General features: G+C 36.5%; 1 protein-coding gene across 1 annotated transcript in view; it reads right to left on the reverse strand.

The window, feature by feature from the left end:
• LOC150109208 (plexin-B-like) overlaps positions 1 to 20,282 on the reverse strand; it is a 792,153-nt gene that overhangs the window by 642,227 nt on the left and 129,644 nt on the right. The window contains exon 4 of the mRNA XM_090406262.1: positions 11,432 to 11,488. The gene's annotated coding sequence lies outside the window, so the exon portion shown is untranslated. The remainder of the gene's footprint in view (positions 1 to 11,431; positions 11,489 to 20,282) is intronic.

Here is a 20,282-nt window from a genome sequence, read left to right on the forward strand (position 1 = left end):
TATAGATCCGTGCATAGTTTATACTCGAATATAGAAAGAAACTCGAGAAAAATTTCTTAAAAAAAAAAAGGTATCTCCGACGCCGAAGAATATACAGTATTCTCATAAGCTCTTTTCGAAGCTTTTTTTAAGTTTCTTTCTATATTTGGCTATAAAATAGGAATGGATCCATAACATTCTTCGATATAATAACTTACTTATGTCAAATTTAAGCCTTTCATTTGTATACTTTAGTGTTTCATTGAATTTCATATAGCTTGAATATAGTTATATCAAATTTCTCTCTCTCTCTCTCACACACACACACACACACACACACACACAAAAAAAAAAAAAAAACCTGATTAAAACCAAAGCTGAAACTAAAGAGATTTTATTAAAGAACTCGAATAGCGTATTTCAGCAAAACTGGTCCAACCAGAAACATCAGAAAAACTTGACGGTGTACCCAAACCCACCCCTGGCTTTTTTTTTTTTTTTAATAAAAAAATATTTTTTTTAATGATTATATTATTGATGCTCTCTCCCGTCCCATAAAAACTTTATAAAAATTATTTTGTGATTTTAAACGTTTTCTTTCAGACAAGGTTTTCATGCATGCCCGATTAAAAACCTATTCTAAACCTTTGATCAATAGCGCCATCTTCGCTTCTCCGACAGAGGACAATATGTCCGCTTCGGATCAGCATATGCATAAAGACAAGATGAAATTTCTCCGGTAGACTAAAAACTAACGGCAATCTATTACAGCTCGAAGAGCAAAAACATTCCGCTTTTAAAGACCACACCGGGGATGCATTTGTACGCTTGAGGGATCGCGACTTATCCCTTCGCGACATTGATAATTTCCTCGCCGTTTTGGAGTTTAATCTCGTGCCGGTACGGGAGAAAAAAAAGAGAAAAATAGCGTCTTCAATTACACGACTTAGGACTGTATAAAAGGCAGCCGTCTCTTCGTCTTGTGGAAATCAAACACTGTATCCTACTTATCACGCAGCGGGAGCGAGAGGAGAGAGGGAGGTTGGGGGGGGGGGGGGGAAGCACGCAAGCGAAGATGTCCCGAGATTAAAACGCTCTGCAGATTTTTCCACGAAAACAAAAGAAATGAAAGAGTGGAGGAAAAAAGGGGGGCGGATGGGGAAAGAAACCGATTCTTTATCACTCTCGTCGCGAAATTTGTCCCCGCCAAATCCAGTTCTTCTGCTGACGAGATGACAACGAACAAGAATCGCCTATTAGGAGACTGACACACTCGGCCGCAAGTTTAAGATAAGGAGCCACGGGAAGAGAGGGGAGAAGAAAAAAAAAGTAGTAATAGGGGAAGATGAACATTGCATCTTCCCCTATTCGAAAATTATAATACCGTAAACTCCAATGATTAAAATTAGACTGAACTGTAAGAGACGGAGGTTGAGCTGCCGTACGCCGGTTTAAAAAAAAATATATATATATATATATATATAAAAATAAACGTAAAACAAGAAGGCAAGGAAGACTTGGGGAGAGGGGGGGGACATAGCATGAGAAGATGCAGTTCGTTTTCGAACACGGTCCGTGAGCAAATTACTCCAATATATGCACAGGTGTAAATGGCATTCCAGCACCGCTTTAAAGAGATGGTCTGAAGCAGCGAACAGATGAGAAGTCTGCTTTACGACCCACCCTAACTCCGTGAACTGTCTTTTCTCACACTAAAATGTAATTTAATTTTATTTTAGGACTCGAGAAAATGGAAACTGAATAACAGATTAGTCCGGAGGCTATAAAAGCGGTTGGATGTGAAAAAGAAGGAAAAAAAAAAACTGTTGAATGAGGGGGGGGGGAAGGAGTACCCACCTAAAAACTCTAAAAGAATGTTTTCATGTGTTGATAATTTGTGTGTGAAAGATGAAAAGTATAACGACCGCATCAGAAAGTAATTAAAAAAAAATTTGATTTATAACTTGTCTCCTCCATTGTGAAGTATTATTGTAAGCCCAAAAAAACGAAACAATACAAACGCTCTGAATTGTTTGCTATGATTTCGAACACTTCTGTGCATAACAATTATGGGTTACCATGACAACGAATGAAGGAAAACAAAAATGCACGAAGGGTTGGTGGATTTCAACAATGGTAATGAACCATGGCAACAATAGACAATGTACAAAGCTATACAATCATTAGTCATTTCAACAGTTCAACGTGACAAAGCGTAGCAGTTAACTTAAAAATATCCACTAAATGTGCTTGAACACTGCAGCAATCCGAATGAGAATCTACCAAGAATTCCTTATAACTATTTTACGGTAGACTTTGTAAACAACTGCAATTTAAACAACAGAGAAAAGCACGCTAGGATAATTCATAGAAAGGCTATTTTTTCACCCTATTAAAACAGACACGATTTTTTTGCTCCCTCTAGCGGGACAAGCTATTAATATCACGGCCCAAGAAAGCGTCGGTTTCAAAGTCATAGAAGTCTAAAAAGGAAGACGTCACTTCCCAGGAATTCTACGAATAGCAATCTCTTTCCGAGCTACGTTCGGTGCAGTCAGAAATTATTGATCGGCCATCTTCCCACACATAGAAAACGAACGGTGACCTGTCGGAAGGCTTTACTCATAAGCATATGCATGACAGCGAAATTTCACGGGGATCTCCACCTACCATGAATATCAAATAAGTGCGGGCACTTGCACAGAGATCGAGGCTATTATGAGACGATATAAAAACGGATAATAAAATGAGGTGGAAACGATCCAATCCGTACGAACAACTGTTGCGTTATTGCAAATTATTATGCTAATAGAGACATTATTAGGAGTTCATTGCCATGCGTTTTGAATACCGAACGATACGTAAATGCTTTTCATTAGATATACTAGTGGGTAATTAAGGGACGGAAAAGGGGACAAGAGTACGAATTACTCCCCCCACACACACACCAGGGCCGAGAGGTTGACACGTCTGTACTCCAACTAATAGGCTGCATGTTCGAATTCCGCACCCATTCTGCTTACTGGAGGATCGAAGTGGCTTGAAAAACAATAGTTCCGTATTTGGTCACTAGGGAAGAGTTTCCGTACCACTAAAAATGAATTTTTAAAAAATACAAAAATTAATTTTAAAAAATAGAGCTTTAGCCCGCCCACCCCCACTTTAATGGATGGGAATCACATAAAAAAAAAAAACATTTTTAAGTCCAAAATATAATTCAAAATACAAAATATAATAAAGCCCCAAGCTGATGGAATGTTATATTACAATCGCGCTTTCTCTTTTCGGATTCAGTAGGATCGCATATAAACTAAAAAAAAAAAAAAAAACACGGTTGACAATTTTGTTAGGAGATCGGTTTACGGAGGGGGGAAAAAACTGTATCCACATTACTTCATACCAAAGACAATAAAATACATTTGCAACTCATCTCACACACCCAGAATGAAAGGAAACTGTTCTGTCCTTTTATTTCTTTCAAAACTTTTTCCTGTTTTTTTTTTTTTCTTTATTACTTGCAGCCTGTTTTGTTATTGACATTCTTACAGCAGCTGGATGAACATAAGCTCGAGCTGTGACGCTAATGCCGTAAGAGAATGCAATGCAACAGGACATGTACGGTAAAAAAATATAAAAGTCACTGTTTGCTGATTCAGTATGTGCCCACAATTCCTCTCGTAACACAATTGAAGCTTGGCTGCGTCTGTAAGATACACTTCAGAGAATTTTATGTATCTGTGTATATATATATATATATATATATATATATTTTTTTTTTTTTTTTGTTTAAGAAAAGAGACTTAGTTTCTTTCTTTTCTGTGTGTGGTTTTGTTTTCAAAGAGATCCATTAAGGAATGCTGAGGACGATGTTATTTGTGATACTGTTTCAGTAATGTTTTCACGGAATAACTACAAAAATGGCTAAGAAAAAGAAAAGATGATGCGAGTATCTCATTGCCCATTCCAAGTTTTCGATAAAATGAGGTTGTATGTTTGCTATACAATATTTATTAGTATCACCAGCTACTGAGGAAGAAAATATAAAAAATAAAAAACATATTTCTGGATGGGTTTCTCCCCCCCCCCCCCCACACACACACAGATATGAACTTAGAGGTCCGATAGTAAAGGCAGTGTAATAAACCCCACTGATGTCAATTATTAACCACACTACTGCAGAATACGTTTTCAAATAGCAGACCTGCATTGTAATATCTCAATTAGGGTCTTATGCACGCAATGTTTTCATAGTTGGACAATCAACAGAACGTTCTTGCCATTTGACTCAAACTTAGTGTTTTAGTTTCTATGCTGACTAAGTCAATTAGGATCAAGTGTAGCACGCATTCACAAGTTTCCTGAAAAAACATCTATGATGACACACCCATTCATGTTCAACTTGGGGACTATTAGACACGATTGTGACTACAAAGTCAATGCATACAGAATAGTTAGAAAACCAACTTTGTTGGGCAATTGAACTAGAAAAAAAAATATTTTCATTTCACAGAAGAATGCACATTTTTCGCTGTGGTTTTCAAAAGTTAAATAAAAAAAATAAATAAATATAAAAAAAAAAAACAATGATAGGCTACTGTGGCTATTCAATAATGATAACAATTACAACTGTTTAGACGCAACAATGAAAAGAAAAACAGTGTCCTGATTGGCTTATAAAGAAAATAAAAAAAAAAATTGTCGTTACTAGGCAACAATAGCTGTCTAGCGTGATGTTACACTTCATTACTTGCCTTCAAACAGACGACATTGATAAATGATAATCACATACACACGTGCATGCGCGTGCATTGGCACGCATTCACTGTGTGAAATGTACATTTCCATATTGAGGCTTCTCTATCTTCTAGGTTATCACAAAGAGAGGAGAAAGGAGAGAAGAAAAAAAAAAAAAAAAAACGGATATTTTAATGTCGTTTTAACGCCTTTATGCAGAATGTGATTAGGAGAGAATCAATAAAATTAAATGGTTAAATGCAAATTTGGTATTCTTCGTTAACTTTCAAAATCCTCGATTAAATTAACGCGAAAATAGTTTGAACGTTATTTAATCCTTCAATTTAAGTTTGCAAAGTAGTTTATAAAATTCCAATTTGCTAAGTTGTCAAGAGAAGTTGTAGTTGCAGGCTGTTAAATCCACAGTAAAAGCAATGTAACGAGGAATTCGTTTTTATTAACTTTTTTTTTTCTTCCCCTCATGAACAATGCCTCATCATCTCGTCTTTTCCACAACGTAATAAAATCAATAGGAAACCACGACCAAATAACTTGGCTTTATATACGAGTACACCTAATTAATTTTATAATTATCAGACATTTAGAATCAACTTCTAAGGAAGTGATTCTAAATCATCATGTTTATTACTGACTGATGATTCAGTTTTTTTTCTTTGTATTTGTTCATCCTGCATCACCGGATTTTTTCGATATTCACCCTTTTACATTGAATTTGATTTTCCATTTTTCTGCTAACAAGGAATAAATAGAAAAAAGTGATTATAACGCTTTTATTATAAACAACTTCTATGTTTATAAAATATCACTTGACCAAACTCCTTAAGAGAAGGAATTGTAGGAAAGTTTTTAACAAATCATAAGGGGGAAAAAAATGTAGTGTCTGTTTCCGATATGTCTTGACAATCAAATTCCACGTGAGTGGATCCAATGAATGGATGTTTCGGTAATGCGGTTTAAATGTCTCAATTCTTTTAGCACATTTTTCTTGATACTGTATGTGGGAAGATGATTACTGCCAGATCAGTGCACATAGCAATGGGAGGAGCGAGTCCCTGTAGCGTCTTACAGTCCGGACCTAAGGGATATTTGATAACACGACTTTCGCTTGCACCAAAAGACAAAAACTCCGACGGAGCGAAGATCAATTTTCCTTTTCTCCATATAACACACCCGTTGTTCTAAAGTCGTCTTCAGCCTACCCCCTACTACCCATTACTAGCAAGCTGGCGGTCCCCTCCCCTCTTTCGTCTTTCTCCCCCTTTTCTCTGAGCATCCATTAGGTAACAGATGATGGTTCCATCATCTTGTCACTAACACACAGGTCGCGTGGAACAAGTCGCCACCAGCGCGGAGTAATGAGACGCTGTTCGACTATCTGTAATGGCGCTAATCAGCTTTTAATGGCCATCAGCGTTAAGTGGCCTCACATGACACCGGTCCGGTTTTGTTCTTGCCGGTTCTCTCCAAAAAGAGACCTAAGATGGAGGGAGAAAGCCAGCTAACCAGCCAACAGAATTACAAACTCGTGCGCGAGCAGACGATTTTTTTTTTTTTTTTTTTTGCAGAAAATTGACCGCACGCAAATGGTGCAAACCCGACTTTTAAGTCATTAAGTACTTCGTTAACGACTTCGAACTCTCTTTGTATCTATTTGAGAAATGTAATGTATTCCTCCTCCTCCTCCTCCCACTGTCTTCTATACAGCATTAATTCTCGAAAGATTTCTAATACGTCGAACATTGGCTTTCTTTTCCCTTTTGTTCGCTTCAGTGTGAAACAATGGCAAAACAACAATGGAGAGATGAAGTCATAACAAAAACAGACGCCAATTAGTTTGTGTCATCGATTTCTGTTCTGCCACTGTGTGTTTGTGTGTGTGCTCAAACAATGACTCGTCTTTCGCTCCATGATCAATACGCTAATTTCTCCTAATTTTTATTTTTAACAGTAGGGAGAAAAAGTAACTTCCCCAACACTTGCATATTGTAATTCTACATGTAAAGTGAGATACCGACAGATAAGAGGAGTAGTTGGCTAGAAACAGCAGACCAAAACCGAAACAACAGCAGATTAAAACGTTCTCTATAATAAGAGAACTAAAAGGTCTTCTGACACAATACCTTATGTGGATAGCCATAAAATTTATTTTAAAAATATACAAAAAGAAACAAAATATGACTCTCCTTAATCTACCAGCTGCATGTAAAGTTTCCTGTAGAGTATATTGGAGGAAAAAAAAAAAAAAAAAAAAAAAAAAAAACATTATATATATATATATATATATTTCTTCAAGGAAACGAAGTATGACTATAAATGCAATATTCTGTTAATATAATTTAAAATTTATTTATAATTTTATTTAATTACTTGTTTCCGATCTCTACTTGTCAATCCTATCATACCTGCAGACAATTCTATGTCAGCGAGTACTTGGTTGAAGTACTGTTGCCACATGAATGTAGAATATTGTACATCAGTATGCAAATACAATTTTAAGAAAATTGTGATTGAAGACGACATAAGAGTGCAAATAAACTTTTTTTTTTTTTCGTTGCTGTTCTCAAAGTCTTTCAAATTTCATTTTCTTTCTTCTTCTTAATTTGTAAAATGCGTATTTAATATAAACGCATATAGTACACTAAAGGATATAAAACGAGATCAAATATTTTTTTTTAGAATCACGCTTAAAAGCCATATTACTAGTTACCATAGCAACAGCATGGAGATGGGTGACAGTGAGCATCTTTCTAAGGTTATCCCATCATGATATTAAGGGAGCGATTTAATATATAACTAAATCACAGACTTAAATTTATGATTTTAATCTGGCAGGAATATTTACCTGCATCAGATTAGCAACAGTCAATTATAACTTTTTTTCTTTTTTTAAGATTTCTTCACATTAAACTGCTATTGAGGATTATGCAAATTTGAGGCCATTCAAACGCGTTCTGCAGATGGCAAAGAAATTTATGTATTGTTACAGAAAGTTAAAGAAGTAATTACTGCATTCCATCCCCCCCCCCTTTATTTATTTAATTTAATTGTTCCACCTCCCATAAGAATATCTTTCGAGATGTTACAAATGAGGATTTGCACTTCTGGGATCTGTAGAATATTTATTTAATCACACACACAGAAGGGTAATTATCACAATAATTACTTTATAAACAATGCGCAGAACACTCATAATACACCTCGTGAGAAGATTCAAAAGACATTTTTCGCTTCCTGTATTCAAAAACACGGTTAAAAAAAAATTGAAATTATCTTCTCTTTTTTTCGGAAATTACATTTCCCAAATGCAAAATTATTCACTTAAAACTGACAAAAATATAAAATGAGACAGTCTTCATTTTGTTCTATAAAACAAAAAAATAAAATAAACCTAAAAACTAATGTAAAATCACACAAATAAATAAATTCTTATGCCTTGAAATATGTTACAGTTAGTAGTTATTTAAAACACGTGAAATAAGCAGAAATTGGGAAACTACGAAAATGCACTTTCACTGATGTTAATGAGGGATGCGGGAATTGATTGTTGATGACAGCACAGGCAGACGAAAACATAAATACACAAATAGATGACAATTTCAGAGGAGGACCTGAAATCGCCCATAGCAACCAGTGAAATATTCTAGGATTTAAATTTGAACGATACCCTGCAGTGTAGTAAAGTCATCGGCATTACCGTAATTCTTGGAAAACGATAACAATAATATTTCATGCTATACAGGTCAGAGTTAATCTAAGTACGGATGGATAATGAAAGCGTACGGTTGATGGAAGTCGCCTTGAGTAGAGGAACCTTTCAGCCAATGTACAGCTTCACACATCACTTGGAAAACATGAAGTTTCCAAGTGATTCTCACTTGGAAACTTCATGTTTTCTGGACTGGTGAAAAAAAAAAAAATGGAGATACGCCATATCATTGCGCATGCGCTCTTCACCAGCGACTCTTCCTCGTTCCATTAGGAAAGACCATGAAATAATAAAAGAGGAAAGTCGATGTTCTTTCTTCAACGTGAACTAGGTCAAACAATCGGGAAAAACTCTTCAGCGACCCTCAGTGTGTCGGGGAGAAATGGGGGGTGGGGGGGTGGATTACATAAAGGTATCTAGCTGGTGCATCAGTGACGGCTGTGTGTTTGACGGAGATAGGGCACGCAGAGAAGGCCCTTCCTCGCAATCTCATTTTATTCTTTAAGAAGTTTTTCTTTTTTATTTTTTTTCCGCGTGATTTCTTCGTCCATTCCTTGATAACGTTCACCGACTGCGGTCAACTCACTTTCCTCGCTTTCCGTAGACGCCACTGACCAAACGTAGCGCACACACACGGCGAAAATCATTTCTTGCCGAAGTTTTTCCGTATTCTCACGAGAGCATGGTTACCATTCCAAGAAATTGAAGGCGAAAGGCAGCAGAGGTGATGGGGGACATAACAATGCGGCGGAGGGGAAGGGAAACGAATACTAAACGCAGCGTAGGCACGTGGATGGCCAATTCACTCCTTGCCGGACAATCAGAGTAATGGTCGCAGGCGAAAGGGTCGAGTTGTCCTCAACTTTTCCCACGTCCGGCTGTAAGTGGTCCATCAGCGAAGCCGAAATCCCAGCTTCACCTCCCATTGTTTCGATGCCGTCCAATCGAGCTGATTGCCGCCAATCGAATGCACCAAGTGTATAAACATGCAATGAGGTGAAGCGGAGTTCTCTAGAGCACTCGCTAAAAACTTTTTTTTTTTTCTTTCCCATTCAGCGAGGATTATTTCTCGCTTTATTCCCTTCCTTCCACACCGGCAATGTGCTTTGTGATTAGTTGGATCGGGAGTGCCGTTTGCGTTCGCTTTTTATGTGCGACGAACATTCGCGAATGAGGATGGCTTCCATTTCTTGATTCATTTTTTCTCTCGAATCCCAATACAAGTGTCTTACAGGGAGTGTTCTTTGTTATAATAATCCTTCTCCACCCCTTGCAACATCTAGCAGTGTGTATATTCCACTAGGGAAGCAGAATAATCATCTGGAATCATATGAAGAGTTTAAATTGAATCCTTCAGGTCTTCTTTTGATTAGCTGCCTGTCCAATTTTACGATAACTGATTGTATCGGTGCGCATATGTAATCGTTTGCAATTACACATGCGCAAAGAGAACTAATTCGGTCATGGAGACTAATGGCGCCACCAGGAGGTTTTTTTTTTTTTTTTGTAAGGCTTCGAGACGATTATTACTTAGTTGTTTTTTTTTTTTGTGCGTGCAAAAGTCTCAAGACTGGGGATTATCCGTTGACTTCAAGAAAAATATCCCTAAAGTGCAAAACAAGAACCAAACCCTCATTCCTGCGCACAGTAAGCTACCACTGAACAATATTAGAGCAGAAGTGGATTTAAGGGTTGGAGACGGGCTGGACTCTGGAATTTTATGAGGGGGGTATATATATAGTAATAATTATAATAATATTATTATTATTTTATTATTATTACATTGCATACATTTGGTTACATATGATACATCTTGGATGAGAACTAATTTCTCTGCTTTCATCCTCGAAGCTTATTTGTAAGCTTATCTGAGAATGACACCAGTTGGTTAGTATTTATTGTTTTTTTTTTTTTTTTTTGATGTGTTGGGAAGCTACGAAATCTATGATTGAGAAATTCGCACACACACATACAATAACTTGGAATTTATTGATGCGTCGCTGAACTGGAAGCCTGAACGAATATATTGTGTTTCATTAAGTTTTTATGGTATTTTGGGTGCGTGTTTCTCGTTCGTAGTATGTCCTTAGAGCTCTTTTCAGGCTATTGTAGTTTGTAAGGTTTCTCTATTCAAAAGGTAATTTGTTTATCATGTCTGGGATGTAGAAGTTTCGCGTGGCCTTTCCGTAGTGATTATTGTATTTATATGTGATATAATTAGTAGTCTGAGGTCTTGTTATACGGTATGTATTTCTAACTGTCCTGTAGTTGGCATCGAAATAATGTTTTAGCAAAGCTGCATAGTGACATAAATGTTTTGCTGTCAGTATTTTGTGTTCTGACATTGCAGTGTATATAAAGTCGTTATTTTCTCTTTGTTCCCAAAAAATCAGTTTTATGATTTTGTACTGTAGCGACATTAATCTATTTAATTTGTAGGGCGCACAAAAAGCATACGTTGTTACAGCGTATCTTAGTATATTTTGGCATAGTGCTTTGTATATTGGTGTTTTTAGGCGTGTGGGAACTATGTCTTTTAACCAGTTCGGAGTTTGTTGTGTAGATGGTTAATAATAATAATATTATTATTATCATCATGATCAGAGAACTCCAGAAAGTCAAGGACTCATCTAGGGAGGTCATTTACACCAGATGATAATGAACAAAATATTATGGATCAAATGTAATCTGCTATTCTCTCTCCAGAATTGCTAAATGCCATAATTCCTCGACGTATCCAAATAAAAGAGAATTTCAAGTAGGGAAAAAAAAAAAAAAAAAAAAAAAAAAAAACGGATAGACTCCAATAATTATATAAAATCTGAAGCCTTTGTTCTAGTGTCTTACAAGTAAACATCACAGATTATATAATCACGACCTTCAAGTTACAATTGTTATACGATTAACATAACTAATAACATACCAAATACGTTATCTTTTTAATAAAGAAAATACCTCGAATACAGATCTCTACCATTTCGAACTACTTACCACACAATAAGGAGACTACAGAGAGGTGACCAAATGCATCGACTGTTCCTGATAATTCTGTAAATAAATCAATCAAACGATGAATGTTTAGATGACTTAACGTACTTATCAATAATAGTTTTAATTCAATTAAATAGTGATTCGAAATACACAAAATAAGATTAAAATGGACATTCTGTCGCAATGACTCACACGCGGAAGGCATTCGACTAGTTGATCGCTATGCCGTACAATCATCTCATTCACAATCGTAGATTTGGAAAAAATGTGCACTCAAACTTCATCAATGAGATGCGCAGGTTAAAAGAAATCTTCCAAGTTCAGTTTATACTACGAACATGATCTTCCAAACAAATGAAGGAACACCCAGAGTGAAACATCTCCACCAACCGCTGAAACGTAGAAGTCGTTTTCTAGCTTCACTAACATTACAATCTCCCGATTAAAATATCTTTCGCTGCCATCCAAATCTTCCAGAGAACGTGTGGCTTTCTCTTACTTACAGCAACCAAAACGACACCGCTTACAAATGCAAGCCAAGTCATTAAGGGCAATTTATTTGATCTGGGTGATTATCTCGAATCCGATGCCCACTCAAACTTGAACAGTAATACAAAGGAGAGGCTAGTAATAAATAAGTTAATAAAAAAAATCCCATAAAAGCTTTATGTTTCGGAGTTAAGTTGGCTCTTTATGAACTGCATTTTTTTTTTTTTTTCTTTTAAACTTCGTTAACATCTCCACAAGATGATCACTTTTCTTTCTCCGGTGATTCAGCCAGGAGAATTAAATCCCTGTGTGCAGGAGCATTTATGAATAGTAAGCGATCTGGATGGAGAGTGCGTGTTGATAGCAGTCCGTTGCGTGCGTCTTCATGATGAACATCAAGTCTCGCGAGCTGACAATTTCACAGCATGAAACTGCGATGCATTTGGAGGTTTGTATTCTAGCTGGAAATCCCATTGTCATTTTCGTTGCAGCTGATATTGAGGTAACGAAAAAAAAAAAAAGCGTTCGTTTTTAAATAAATGTTTAGTTTTGCTACACCCCCCCCCATCCACTGCCATCACCCCCTTTTTTTTTTTATCCCTAGATCTGTCTAACTTTCGGCAATTACGAGAAGTTTCAAAAAGAAATTCTATTTTCTCAAAAAAACACATTTTTGAAGTACGCATCTCCGAGGAAAAATTATGCTTACCGTTCTAAAACCATCAGTGTTTCCTCCCCCTTTTTTACTGATTCTCTGTTTCATCCCCCCCCTCTCTCCCTTTTCAATTCCAGGTTCATGTAAGGAAGTGCCTCGAATACGGTAATTCCATCCACGCTTGCATACTTAAGAAGCCTTTTCTGTAGGTGGTTTTTCCTTCACCTGTTATACTGTCGTCGCCGCCGCTGCACAGAAACGAATGGTTGTGACGAGAGAGATCTTCCGTTTTTGAATATCTTCGCCGACAGCAGTGAAGAAAACGGTTCCAAAAAAAAAGAGGAAAAAAAAAAGGTGTTCTTGGTTATTTCTATGCCGGACAGGTTGTCGAAATACGGGAGAGTGAACAATAATGACAATCTTCCTTAACACGCAAGAAAGAAAGAAGAGGAGAGAGAGAGAGAGAGAAGAAAAAATATACAAAACTCGTACCGACCCTTCTCTTTTCTGTTGCTAAGGGAGAAGCACGCGCCGTTTACAAACACACGTAGTCCGACATGCAAGCTGACGTTTTTGCATTGATTAATTACTCCAGGTGAATTTTTATGCAACTCCATACGTTGCACTGATGGATGGGAAAAACATGGAAGGAGAAACACACTATGCAAAATTGCCGTAATCTCTCCCCCCCCCCCCCCCATTCTATGCCGCCGCAATATGGTCGGGCGAGGCGTACGATATCTGTCTGCTGCTTTTAGCGAAAAAAAAAAAAAAAAGGAAAGAAAGACTTCGGAGTGCTGAATACAAAACGATCCAACAAAAGCACTGCCTTCTTCACCAAAGTCCCCTGGAAAGCTTTATTTAGAAAGTGCTGGGGGGGGGGAGGACAAATCCTTTTTCAATTGATACGAAGCTTGAGATCTTAAGATACGAGGGAAGGGGGTACTGTGAGAAGGTCAGAAGAAAGAGATAACCACGCCATTCTCGACATTTGCACCTTTTGGGCGAGGACCAAACTGGGGTGTGAAGTAATAATGCTGAACCTATTTGTCCGTATTGGCATTTCGTACAATCGCTAATACTATCAGGATCAGGGTTCATTCAAATGACGATGCCGTAAGAGGATGTATTAACAATAGCCGATCTTATGAGAGGCTGTCTTGTGGCACAACCCGCCCCCCTTTCCCCGTTTTCAATAGTTCACATGCACCTCCAAATTCCTTCAAAGAGCGATGGCAAATGCATTTAAAACGTATGTCAGACTACTCGTTTAATAGCTCCAGTCGAAAGCTAAATATAACTAATTATTCAAAAGGTATTAATTATCCTGTTTGGAGACTATAATGAGCTGATTTGACCATCGTGATTAATCGATGTTAGCCAATTACATCGTGCGAATGAGTCGATTAAAATTTGACGTCAGGGATTTCAAGCTGTAATTTGTAATAAATTGGCATTGATTCTGACCTGCGGCAGAATTATATTTCGTAATGGATTTGCGTTTGAACGATCGATAGAGGAAGGATGGTCTCTAAAGGGGAAAACATATTCCTAATCCTAATAATAGCGCGCCTCCTGTACAATCCTACAAATAAATAACAGAGATTTTGATGTTATAAAAGAGTTTTTAACTTTTTTTTTTCTTAATAAAATCGAAATATATCTTCACTACACTGGATAAACATTATTTCAGCCTTCAGAGCTTGTACTGTAACAGGATAGTTTTTTCTATTAAAAAATGACGGTCAATTTAAATTTCATTGTTGACGTTGTATCGAGTAACGTTATAGCGAAATGCTACTGCATACGCAAACGAAATCTAATAACTTTATTAAAAGATTTTTTGTGAAATGTTCTAAACAATAAAAAAAATATATATTTGACTGGTACGTTTACCCATTGTTGATTTCTGAGTTGAGTTAATCTCATAATACGTCTAATTTGCATTTGAATAGCTTCAAACAATATTAAAATGTCAAAATACTTTTGTTTCTTTTATTCTATCATTCAAACTGGGATTTTGATTAGCAGTCGTTTTTTGGTCTTACAATTGGATTCTCAGTTACGATGAGTTTTTTTTTTTTCTGTGTGTTAACATCGTGTGGTAAGCTAATTTACTATTTTTGGCAGCATCAACAAGAAGAAATAAGAATGTAGATAAGAAAAATATTACGAGGAGTTAAAGTAATTACAATCTTCTTATCCTTACTTTCATGGGAAATCACAATGAGCTTTATTGTTTTTTTTTTTTTTTTTTTTTTTTTTTTTTTTTTTTTTTTGAAAGTCCAGATGAGCGTGAGTTTTAATCTAATCTAAATAGTGACACTACCCTATTCGTCTGCCACGAAGCGCAGACCTTTATTTCCAAGCAGCTATCTACTCCAACTGCAAAGAGCTGTAATCATTCTCTGCGAGATGTCAGAACGAGCCCGGATATAGCGCAAATAAAATTAAATAAAGGGGGAAAAAAAAATTGTACCGAGGATTACATCTTAAAGTCGCAAATGTAACGAACAAGGCGGAAATTGCATCAAAATCAATATTTATTACCAAGATTAATCTCCTCCGCTTGTCGTATTATGTTCGTTCGTGCAACACTGGAGGGACAGATCTAAGCCAGGCTTGACTGGGACGACTCGTCAGTTTTTGGTGCCCTAGGTGGAAATAAAAAAAAATAAAAAAAAAAAAAAAACGAAGAAACTCTGCGAGGTAAGATTTACTTTTCCTTTTATTTAACTTCAGTCGACACTTCCTTACAACAAGTCGTAGTTCGGCTGACTGCCCCTTATGGTTTGTGTACTTGCAGGTATCATTTGTCAATTTCGAGTACCCGGTACCTGTCAGAATAATATGAGAGACTGTGGAAATAGAACTACCGCTCAGACACCTTCGTGGTCCCCATAAAAAAAAAAAAAAAAAAAGTCTTCCCTCCTCTGAAGCAATAATCCCATTATTTCAATGGACTGGAATGTTTTTAACTTCTTTTTGCAATATTAATGGGGGAGGGGGGGGGGAATATTGAATGATTTTCTAATGAATTTGAAATGGTAGGGAAAATAAATGATTGATCATTTTTTTTTCTTTGATTTCATTTTATATTCAGGATTTTACTTTGATCAAATAAATCCTCCTTGGGATAAAAATGAAAAATTGGACTTAACTTCGGATGTCTCAATAGGTTGAGTACCGATATTGCATCTTCCTCTTGGAACTTCCTTGCCTGAGGGCTGCTGTCCATTTTCTTCGAATTTCACCACGCTTTTCTTTGACGGAAGCTTCGTGCTGGGATAAAAGTGACTTTTTCAAACATAAGGATATTTAACGACTAGAGATGATTACCGATGGTCATGATTAGCTGTCCCCATTTCTCATTATAAAATAGGGTAATTGCCCAGAACTGACAGCTTATAAGACCAAAAATGCATTATATATATATATATATATATATATATAGTGTGTGTGTGATCGTTCTATTGCAGATAACATGCTTGGTACGAAGCTACTAGTTATATTGGCTAGTTATTTATCAAAGTACTGTATAACCAAGTATTCCTTAACGTAGTGAGCAGTTCCATTTTAACGTTGTTTCGAAACACATAACTAGCTACCAACGCATGCGCGATATTCATATTTTCAGTCGACTGTTTCTAAACTTTACGATTAATCACAATTGGTGGTATTATTATTATCGACCGTTCTTTTAGCTTCTACATTAGCTAAACTTGTGTATAATGTTTCATTGAGACCGTTCTAAAAGTCATTGCCTGTTTGAAAGCACCCAGAAGCGCCTGCTTCAACAACAATCAATAAATTCTTTATGAGTGCAAGCAAGTCACCTGCATTTGTCACGCACAGAATACGAGGCAGTGAACCAGAAGTCGATCCTTGGCCACTACCTGCTGTCATCTGTGTACGTGTTTAATTAGAACAATGTTTCACAAGCAGAGTGGTAATACAGTATTCATACTGCAAAACCACGCAGTATGGGGTAGGCGAAGATCCGGGTCCTAAATATTTCGAGGGGAAAAGGGGGGGGGAGTTCCCTACGAAATTGTAAAGATCTCAGATTAAAAGCATCTCAAGGGATCTACTGAAAGTTTGAAACATTTTGAAAGTTTGATCTATTGAAACAAAAACCAGCAAGAAGAATCTCCTCCATTTGTAAGCAGAGCCGTAGTTGCCTGTTTCCTAATTCATGAAATCCAAACACCTGGCATATTACGACTCGATTAAATGAAAACTCTTAAGAAAATAGTAAGAAAAAACAAAACGGGATTAAATATGAGAAAGGAAGAAATCTACAAAAAATGTGCGTCACAACCAATCAATGAACAGAGAGCAAACAGGAAAAAAGGAAAGCCAAAATATGTCAGCGGAATGCAAAAGTTGAGAGTAATTAGACGAATAGAAAAATGGGAACCAAGTACTAGAAGACCAGTCGGAAGAACACGAAAAACGAAGGACAGGTAGATTGCAATAAGCATTACGGCAACGGGTCTAAGACCTAAGGCGAAGGATGAAGAAGGAGTGTTTATGTTGGAAATATTTGATTTTTAAAACATGTCCTTCTCGTCTCTTCCACGATTTATTAATTTTGCATCTTTTAAAAAAAAAACATTACATGCTGTAGTTTCTTACTTGCGCATTTCTCAAGACAAACTCTCTGCCTTCAAATTCTTCGACTTTCTTCAAGCTTGTAATTAGTTTTTGTAAATGTCGCTAAATATTTCTTACACTTGCCATGCTACCATAACTAAACATCTTTAATATGCTAATACTTCCTCAACCCTGCCGTGTCCTTATCGTAAACTTCTAAAAATTGTTTTCGCTGATTTCATTTCCTTAAGGATTTTGTTGTTTTTCCAGTACGTACATACATGCAATGAATTAAAAAAAAACATCAAAACGAAATGTTTGCTTTTTATTTTTTTTAATTTTTTTTATTTTTTAAAGTAGTAATAATAATATAAATGAAATATCGAGAATGTGTGAATCCCTACGGGATTCACACATTCTCGATTCTACGGGAAATTAGAAACAACTATTGAAAGTTTGGTATACAAGAATCGAGCAATAGCATTGAAAAAAAAAAAAAACTGCATATTCAGCATCAAATATATTGGTGTTTAATTTTTTTCAAAATAAGACTTCAATTTTTAAGCATTCTTGATCATTTTCTTACCTCCACCTAAGTAAACTCCCCGGGGGTTCTTTTTACAATTGTACTGTGCTAACAAGGTGATAATTTTAGTTGCGGTTTTAAAATACTCTCTTCCCTCCCCCCTTTCTTCCCCTTAAGCTGTCTTGTTTTTCATGCATACTGATTGGAGAACGGGAAAGTAGAACCTTAGGGACGTGTGATGCGAGTTTTATCATTCTTGCACGATGTATGCCTTAGACATTGTTATGATTATAATCCAGCACCAGTTTTAAGAGAGAACGAAGCCAGCGCCACTAATGATTAAGAAATAAAGCATTGCTTTTTTTGTTGTTGTTCAGAATTCCAGTAGGCGAGTGAGGGAAGCTAATCTATTATGCATCGAAGACAAGAATTTTTTTTTTTTTTTTTTGTTACCTGTTTAACGAACATTGAGGAGTTTGAAATGATCTGTAGAAGTATTTTTTGCGCTACGAATGAGCCAATAAAAGAAGGTAAGAAAATTAAAAGAAAAAAGTTTTTCAAAAAACAACCACAAAAATATTCAAATGAATAAAAATAGCTTTCATTTATTTTTAAGGTTTACAACACAATAGACGTTTGATTTGTTACAAATCAAACACTCACTATGTTGCAAACCTTAAGCCATCTGGCGGACGTTTCTGACATATTTAATAATGTCAGCTAATGATTATTAGTAAATAAAATAATAAAATTATTAGAAAACAGTTTATTAGCAAATAAAACTAAAATTAGTAAATGAAAATACCGACTTTGAGTTAACAACATTGAAAAAAAAAATTTTTTTAATTTCTATTTTTTTTTTTTTTCGCCTTCAATAACTGATTAAAAATATACATCATCACTATCAAGTTATTCTGTGTGGTTAAATACCGGTATGTCAAAAAAACATAAATAAATAAATCTCCAAAAAAGAGTGAGCTTTTCATTAATGCCAGCCTCAGATGACTCTATAGACTCTTCGAAGGTCGTGTCTCGTAAGTAGTACAATACCACGACAACCATGGATTTCTTAAACTCCTCTCGATTTTCGTATGATACCATTGCTGGTTTTATTTCAAGTAAAAGTTAGAGATGTTAACAGATGATTCCATTGATCCTTAACATGTGAATCATGTCAAGAAACTGTGGTAACAAGCACCGTTGATAGCAATAATATTAGCATTAAATTAGATGCTAATTTTACTGAATGATCTCTCTTTTAACAACCTTTTGCTTAATTAGCGATGTATTTAGAAGACGATTTATGGTAGGTTAAATCATGATAGTTAGAATTCGATGCACCTTTCATTCCATATTAACTATTATAAGTGAGAGCTCATAATGTGGGCATGTCTAAAGCTCTCTCCTCAAGGGTCCTGGCAGGCAAGATTGAAAATCACACTTAAGCACCAGATATTAGGGAAGTTCGTGTTTTCTACTGAGAGCTTTAGGCTTAAGAAATACGAAGGAACTTTAGAAAAACTTTGAGTTCGAATTAAGAAGGGAGAGATGATCACCCGAGTGCTAAAAACCCAAACCACAAGAGTAGACGAAGCGAACAAAATCTAAGAAAATAGGTGGAAAGAGATAAAGAAAAGTAAGAAAAAAAGTTAAGAAGTCCGGGAAGGAATAAAACGACACATGTTTACACATTTATGTGTAACCTGAGGAAAGGAAGGGAAAAAAAGTGAAATAAATGAAAAAGAAATTCAGGAGGAGGAGAAAAAGATAAAGTCGTAGGAACGCCCTTAAGACAAACAGAGATCAGGAATTCTGTACGAACGAATCCACCTAAGAAACGAAAGGCCGATGAAAGAAAGAAGCCATAAAAAGCTATCTGGAACGATACGGTCGAACGAACCAAGGAAGACGGCTAGTTGCCCGAAGAAATACCGAGCAGCTACAAATACCGTGCGCAACGTTTTCCACTGCTAACCGGGTCCTCCTTGTGCTGATGCAGACAGGGGTGGCTGTTGGATATGATTCACAATTGGAAGACGACACTAAAACACAGTTGCAGCGATAATCTGCCGGAGGCTTTTGTGCCGTTCACGGCGGGTGGCTTCCTATCACGTGCAATGTGCCTCGTAGTGCAGAAAGGCGTTCGTGTCAAAAGACTCGGGATGTACTACAACCACGAGCAAAGTGTGACAAGTCGACCTGAATGCCGATAGCCTGAGACTCTATTATTTCCTGCGGAGATAATAAGGAAAAGAACTTTGTACCGAGATGAGACAGAGTGGAAGATTTTTCTCTCTTTCTCATTGCGTCTGCGTCGAGAATATTAACGTGGGTTTCCTACGTGCGCATCAGTGTTGTTTGGAAGGTACGTTTAGATGAAACTGGGCAATCTATGGAATTAGTTTCCTATGGACAAATGGCACATAAACATCTGAAAATCCAGTGAATAATAATAATAACGATAATCAAATGTCTATAGGTGGAGTTCACTTTCCAAACAGAAAAGTAGATTTCGGCATTGAATGTTAAATACATGAGATTGAAAATTATCTTAAAAGGCCTTAATCCGAGAGAGAGAGAGAGAG

Source organism: Typopeltis vanoorti, chromosome 2 (assembly GCF_054136105.1).
Source record: "Typopeltis vanoorti isolate ZY-2024b chromosome 2, IOZ_Tvanoo_1.0, whole genome shotgun sequence".
Classification (NCBI taxonomy): Eukaryota; Metazoa; Arthropoda; class Arachnida; order Uropygi; family Thelyphonidae; genus Typopeltis; species Typopeltis vanoorti.